General features: G+C 38.4%; 1 long non-coding RNA gene across 2 annotated transcripts in view; it reads right to left on the bottom strand.

Annotated features, from left to right (window-relative positions):
- Nucleotides 1-395: 395 nt before the first annotated feature.
- The window catches only part of LOC144761632 (uncharacterized), a 429,197-nt gene continuing 423,592 nt past the window's right edge, over nt 396-6,000 (bottom strand). For both annotated transcript variants that reach the window (XR_013595826.1, XR_013595825.1), the window contains one exon: nt 396-959. This is a non-coding gene — a long non-coding RNA (uncharacterized LOC144761632). The remainder of the gene's footprint in view (nt 960-6,000) is intronic.

The following is a 6,000-nucleotide window of genomic DNA, read 5'->3' as shown; positions in this document are numbered from 1 at the left end:
AAGTTGTAGGTTGATCTGAGTTAATTCTCCATTGAAGTGCTTCATATCCAGTTTCATAAATAGAGCAGTCATTATTTTTCCTCACTTATTCACCCTTGTGGCGTGTGGTATTGATAGCAGTATGTTCTATCTGATATCTTTTTGAATTTTCCAGGAATCCTCATCTTGTGCACAACACTATCTTCAAACACTAGCTCAATGGGGCTAACACAAATGAACCACTGCTTTAAGTGACTAAAACTTGTCTCTCTGTATTCTTTTGGTGTGATGACATAAACTCATGCACACAACTAAATCAGCCTGTAGCCAGACCTAAACGTGGTGAACCAAGTCACAGTAGTGGGAAAACCCAAAGAACACTGATATGCTTAACTTCTTTAATGGGACTGGGCAGATTGATGACAGTTAATTCTGATGCATTATAAATATTAGCAAAATAGCACTTTTTTTCTAAAAGCTATATCACAAATATGTATATTATGTGGTCTTTAATAATGGACTTATGTTGGATTAGCACCTGACAGATGTATTTTAAACTACAAGCGAATATATTACCTGTGCTTATACACAACACTTTATGCCCTTCACCGCCATCATGTTGAAATGTCCACAGTCATTACCTAATCATGAACATTTGGTTTTATCCAGACCACTATACAACCCCCTTACTGTATTTGTGAAGATTCCATTAAAAAGGTCTACGAAATGTGTTGTTTGTCAAATGGTCGAACTTGGATTGTTTTCAATGGTTGTTGGGAAACTGTTTCTTTGTTTGCTGGGAGGACTCTTGATACATTTATATCAGCAGTTCCTTATTATCATATTGTTAAAAAGGAATATAGTAAAGTCAGAGTTCAGGCCAGGCTTCTCCAATGAGTAGCTCAGGAGTTTCTGGTAGCTCTCCAGCTTCAAGTAAGTAGCTCTCCTCCGTACAGCCTGGTCCACTAAAATTGGAAAACCTGTATTTGAGACAAAAATGTGAGTATTTTAATAACTCACGAGCTGAAGTTTGGAGAAAAAGTGTTTCATTTTCACAATCTCTAAAGCTGATATTTGAATAATAAACCATGCAGCCTTTTGGGAGACTTCTTACCGGTATTTTCACCTAGGAGCCCAGGGTTTCGAAGCTATGCCTGTCATGAATTTCCCACATAGAAGACTTCCAAATGAACACAGTCGTTTTACATTACTACTGGTAACCCTTGCACCATGGTGATCACTGCTGCTAATATTGCATATTGGGCCCACTTATGTAATCTTGTATGATGTGGTTGCTGTTAAGACGCTAATAATATTAGTAGCTCAAGATGAGTTTCACTGAACACAAGTAGCTCCTACCTTAGAAAAGGTTGGAGACCCCTGGTTCAGAACAAAAAAATTATGATCGTTTAGTGTCTGGCCCCGTTGGGGTTAAAGAATAATGGTCACAATAAGGCCAAAAGCAAACACCTGCAAAGCCAAGATGTCTTGTAAATACATGACATTTTGAATGCCTGTATTTGAATGTTTCAGCTCATTAAAGGCAAACGTCTTGGCTTTGTCAATGCTTGTTTAATTGTGAATTTTTACGTTTGCTTTAGTTGCGGACAGGTTTCACATTGGTATCTCATTGGCCTCATCAATTACATAAAATAATACTGACATTTACCCCAGCATATTTATTACATAGACAGTCACGTTTCATCTATTTCTTTTTATATTTTTTGTATGTAACATGTATTTTGTAGATGCTTTACTGTTACATGTAGGAAAGTTTCTCTCTGACTTCGATTATCAAAGCATGCACAACCATTTTACATACGTCACAAATAGTTTAGGGGAAAAATAGGATAAAATAGACCTTAAAAGCATAGAAACCGACAGCAAAGCTCTACATGGGGTATGCCTAGCAAAGGTGGTGCATGTTATAAATAACACAGGTACATACGACTGCAATTTCCAAAGTTCTCCCAATTTCTTCCACACATTCAGAGTTACAATCGAGTCATGTCTCACACAAGGGCACAGACATATCTAATCACGGAGTAGAACTGTGACAAACAACACTACTGGCATTCTTTGTGGCGTACGCCTCTTATTCGCCCCCCAATGACCACATCTACCACCTATTAACAGTGCTCCTCAAGTCTCAATAACCACTCTCTCAGACTGAATTAGTTTTACAGTTCCACTCTTAACAGTGTAGGGTGTCAGAGCAATTTAAATCACAAACACATTGACACAGAGACAATCATAAGTGTGTAAATCTGTGTACAGGAGTGTTAAATAAGAGGGAGGATTACAAGGTGTAGGAGTCACATTTAATCTATACTGGTAGGCAGTATAGTTTAAGAGTCCTTGGTCTGAGAAAGCACACATTTAGAATTTAAAACATAACATCATTGTTAGGGACTCTCTTTAATAAGAAGAATTGATTTCTACCCAAAAGAACCATTTTTGCAAGTTTAGAATAATGAAATATAGGGCAAAAAGTCATAATGCTGTAACCTATACGTTGCAGCTTGCATGCAGCTCTTTATTGACGCATAATAGCTCACTATGCAATATTAGGATTTAATTTATAAACTGCAAGTAAGTAAAGGATCCCTGTAACACAAGCAGTAACCCACTGACCTATTTACACTATATGCACTTTGTGATCTGCATGGTACACATTCTTTGCAACAGGCATATTAACCCACTGCACTACCTTAAGATGAGTTACAATTTCCACTAGACGACCTCTGATCTCTCTCCAGCTGGAACATTAATCAATGGAGTAACCTCGTTTTTTTTATTGATGGCTGAAAATTGCTGGAAGCAAGGAACGCAGGTGCTTCTAAAACTAAAATATACTTACAAACAGAGCGCCCCCACCCCATGTCAGCGCCCGGTGCGGAGGCACCGATAGCACCACCCAAGAGCTGGTCCGGGCCCAGATGTACACTGAAGTTAGGCAGGCGATTGGACGTCATTTGGCAGACTCTCTTGATGGGGAAGGTTTATTTATGTGTGAAGTAATGAAAACTACTTTCAGAAGGTTTGAGAATTTGCCCTAAGTGATTGCTAAATATGCCGATGATCTGTATTATGAAATTGTTCATTCAAGATCCTATGCATCTGGCATCTGGTGGCTCTATAATTGTATTTCTTGTGAAAAAAGCAAGATTTGTAGAGAAGTGAGTAAATGTAGGTGTTTGGGCTTATTTGTGAGCTATCGTTGTTGTTTCCAAACTTTTTCTCTTTTTAATATCTGAAATAAATGTAGCTAAGTTCACAGTGTTGAGTTTATCTTGGGGCATCATTCTTTACGGATTTTTGGCTGTGTGGCTTTATGTACAAACTCAAAGAGTCCATTTGTATGGTTAGCAGTTACCAATATAGAATCTACCTATATGCAACATGTTGCAAAAAAATATGTGGAAATTCAGCTGCGATTGGACAATTCATATGTTTCAGTTGGGTGTAAGATGGGTTACACCACCCTAAGAACTTAGGGGCTCGTACTATTTTTCCTTGTGCAAAAAAAGTGAACACAAATCGCACATCGACTTTTTGCGAAGTTTACAAAATACTGCATCACAGAGAGTCATGATTGACCTGCCTAAAGAATATTCATTAGACAGTTTGTAACTTGCAATCCACTTTGATTGGCCACAATTAGACGGATGGTGGCCTGCGAGGGGCAGAAGACCACTACTGCATTGAATGCATTTCAATAAAGTAATTTTTACTTTTTTTAAATGCCTCGAGTTGTTATTTTAGAAAAAATGGGACTGCTTTAAAAAAAAAGTTTTCTTTTTGTTGCAGAGAATTGACAATGGTCCCATGGGCCACTGCCTAACTTCTCCGGATATTTTTTTTTAATTCACAACATGAAAAGGGTTTATAGACCCCTTCCTCTTTGTGAATTATTTACCACCACAACTTGGGTGTTGGTTACTTTTCAATGCTGCAAAATATGGATACACCTGGGTCAAAATCGCTATTTGGAAGGTATGCTCAAACCACATTCATTCTAAATAGCGATTCTGAAATAGTTTCTAACCCCATTTAGTGATCTAGAAAAAATTATCAGAATTGCTAAGGCAATGTAGCAAACATGAAAAATGGTTTTTGCCATTCTCAAATCCTCTGATTGACCTACTCAATGGGGTTTGTGAATGCTACACCTTTGTTTATCAGGTTCCTGTAAGGTTTTCTATGTCCAAATGATTGAAAGGATTAACGATTTAAGGGTTTGATTTTTTGGTAATCGTCCTAGATACTAAAAGGTCAGTTCACAAAATTTTGAATTGTAGTGGGCTCCAATCCAACTCATCTCATCAATAGTCATGCGGTAAATAAAGAATTGTGATTCTCTATGATTTGGATGTCCGCACGTGGATGTTGGCCAGCTTGGGTTAGCAGACCACTATCTCTGTGATTGCTTTAAGAGTGTCCCTTCCCTTTCGTGAATGTGTGAGCACCCCAACTCGAGAGTCAGTATTTTTTCAATGTTTTGTGGTCGCATTTCAATAGCAAAATATTGATACATACCATAACAAATCACTATTTATAATGGGTGCCATATACATACACCTCCAAAATAGTAATTCATTATGCCTTTCTAAAACCATCTTGCAGCTTAATAACTTTATTTTAATATGGGTATAGTACATTAAAAACTGTCATTTTGAGGTTGCAATCCCTGAGATTTAACGAGTGCAAAATTGTTTTGTGAATGAGAACCCAAATGAGGGAGACGTGAGTAAAAAAAAATAAGCATAAGGTATTCTTTATTACAGAATCAGGTTTTTCTATATTTGATAATTCAACCAATTACACTTGCCATACTTTTTACTGTAAGGGCATTATTAATTAACTTTCCATAAGTATGACAGCTGGCCATTTCGAAAAAACATGTGCCTAATTATCACTTGGCAAGCGATCTCAATCCTCTTGGGTCAATGGCTGGTGGTGTATATGCGTTGCAACCACCCTTCTCTCCCTAAACTTAAAAGGACCTTATTACAAGTGTGTTAGAAAATTTCAACCCTGAGCAAAGAACAGTTTGTGCAAGAGTCAGAATTCCAAAGTTGAGTGGAGGGTATTACAACTGGTAATTGTCAGGTGAGATACAGCTGCATTCCACGATTAATTTCAACATGTGAAACTTTTTTTCTTAAATGAACGACTGAAAAACGATTATTAATTACAGAGACGTAGGGGCAGATTTCCAAGAAAGTGACTCAGTGCTGGAACGCAAGCCATTTGGCTGCGCCGCATTGAGTCACTTTCAAAGCACAGGGATGCAACATATTTACAACAATATGTTGCATCTCTGTGCTTCCCCCTGCGCCGGCGCACAAACTGCTGCCATGCGCCGGTGCAGGCAACCTTTCACCATGGTGCAAGGATGCTTGCGTCATGGGAAGATTGTTTTCGTGCAGGAAGGGGCACCTTGCTGCACAAAAACAATCACTACAGAAATTTTCCTGTTTCAATGTGTGGTGTAGAATGCAGCATGCATTGAAAGAGGAAAAAACGAGGAGAAATAAAAACATTTCTCCTCATTGCGCCTCCCCTGGGGAGGTGTAGCATTCACACGCATTTCCGGAACTACGATTCCTTGTAAATCTGGAAATTTGTCTGGTTCCATGAGTGTTGCGTGATAACACCCACAGCAACACCGATGGAATGCCCCTTTCACGCAAAATCCTGTGTGTAAAGGGGCCATACAAAGTAGGGGAACCTGCCCTGTACGATCTAATAGATGGCCTCAACGAGGTCCACTATATTCTAAACCGTACCCAGAACCCATGAAGGACACTTCAGAAATCCATAAGCTCTGATTTATCAGCATTATTTTTTAATTTAAAGTTCATTTTTCTTATAGATAGGCTGAAACAATTCAATGAATAAATATATACATAATTATAAAAAAGAGCAGCAGAACAAGATTAGCTGGGGCCATATTTACATGGACAGGAAAAGCCCTATCCTTGTAAATGTGGAGCGGTGAAATACGCCACCAGTACG

Source organism: Lissotriton helveticus, chromosome 6, assembly GCF_964261635.1.
Source record: "Lissotriton helveticus chromosome 6, aLisHel1.1, whole genome shotgun sequence".
Taxonomy (NCBI): Eukaryota; Metazoa; Chordata; class Amphibia; order Caudata; family Salamandridae; genus Lissotriton; species Lissotriton helveticus.
Note: the sequence above shows the minus strand (reverse complement) of the source record. Positions and strands in the feature narration are given on the sequence as shown.